Below are 1,691 nucleotides of genomic sequence, written 5' to 3'. Positions count from 1 at the left end.
AGCACAGATAGCCTATTGTGTAGCTTTGTGCTTAATTACAAACAAACAAATAATTATAAGCTGTCGGTGAAACTCGTCATTTCTTTCAATATAAAAGCTTGCTATTATTATAAGCTGTCGAGGAAACTCGTCATGCCGTTCAATATAAAAGCTTACTATTATTATAAGCTGTCGGTGAAACTCGTCATTTCGTTCAATATAAAAGCTTACTATTATTATAAGCTGTCGGTGAAACTCGTCATGCCGTTCAATATAAAAGCTTACTATTATTATAAGCTGTCGGTGAAACTCGTCGTGCCGTTCAATATAAAAGCTTACTATTATTATAAGCTGTCGGGGAAACTCGTCATGCCGTTCAATATAAAAGCTTACTATTATTATAAGCTGTCGGGGAAACTCGTCATGCCGTTAAATACAAAAGCTTACTAGAATTATAAGTTATTGCCTAGATACGTCCGTTAAATACAAAAACTTACTAGAATTATAAGTTATCGCCTAGACACGTAATGCCATTCAATATACAAAACTTTTAAAACCTCTTACACACAGGTTTTCAACACTTTCTTGCCGTTTTCTGAGAATTGCCTACTTGACTGGATTTAGTGTGTATACTATTTATTTCAACTGGCTTTTAAAATCGTGCTTTTTGAGCCTAATGAATCTTATCGGTCACACCAAGTAATAATGATCCACAATGTCACAATATTGTCAGTTCGTTTTAGAATTCGCTTGTAAAATTCTCTTGCCAAAATATTTTCTCCTTACAAAAAATAACGACCTGTTTTTAACTGTTGCACATTAAACAACTCCACAAAATCCGAAATCTTCTTTCTCGGTGAGCTGGGAGTTGTTAAATGATTAGCGTGCTGGGACTGTGAATCTGAAGGTTCATGGTTCGCGTTCCGTTAAACGCGCTTCACACTTTCGATTAGAGGATGCTCTATACACGTGACAGTCAAATATATGTTAGCGGTGGGTGGGGTTGACCAACTGCCTTCCTTCCAGTCTATCAGTTCAAAATTAGGGGCATATATGCGCAGATAGTCGTTGTGAAAATCTCTAAAATACAAATATTCTTCCCGAGTTCATTTCTAAGCACACCTTATTTAGCAGCTGAATGTTCGTTAACTAGCTACTTACACAGCGTTACCCTGTACAAATGATCCAAGCTACAGTTGACTATTACTTTCGAATTCAATAATATACATGTGCTAATAGTAATCAAACCCCAGAAAACTCTAAGGTGTTTTAAATTAGAAACAATATATTTGAATCTATTGTGCAACTTGAATGTTTAAATCAAGTATAATTTATTCAAAGTTAGGTGCATTTCTTTACTACAATTAGTACCAAAAATAATTTAAGTTCAGCGTTTTCTCAAAAAGATTTACAAAGATAATGATATTATTATATTTCAACTTGACTTTTTTTTTAAACAGATGGATATTCTGATGGCATATTTATAAGACTTGAAGTAGCATTGCATGACTTTTCGGATTTTTTGTTACTACTATACTCGTCCATACATAAAAATAGTACCCATAACCGCACAAATAAATATAACTAAATATTTAAAAAAATGAGAAATTTCAGTTTTTATCATTTTTGATATCATGTGCGAAAATAAATATATAATTTTATGGTATTTTGTTTGTTTGTATTGTTTGTTTTGTTTGTTTTGTTTGGTTGGA

This window comes from Limulus polyphemus, unplaced genomic scaffold (assembly GCF_000517525.1).
Source record: "Limulus polyphemus unplaced genomic scaffold, Limulus_polyphemus-2.1.2 Scaffold1467, whole genome shotgun sequence".
Taxonomy (NCBI): domain Eukaryota; kingdom Metazoa; phylum Arthropoda; class Merostomata; order Xiphosura; family Limulidae; genus Limulus; species Limulus polyphemus.
Note: the sequence above shows the minus strand (reverse complement) of the source record.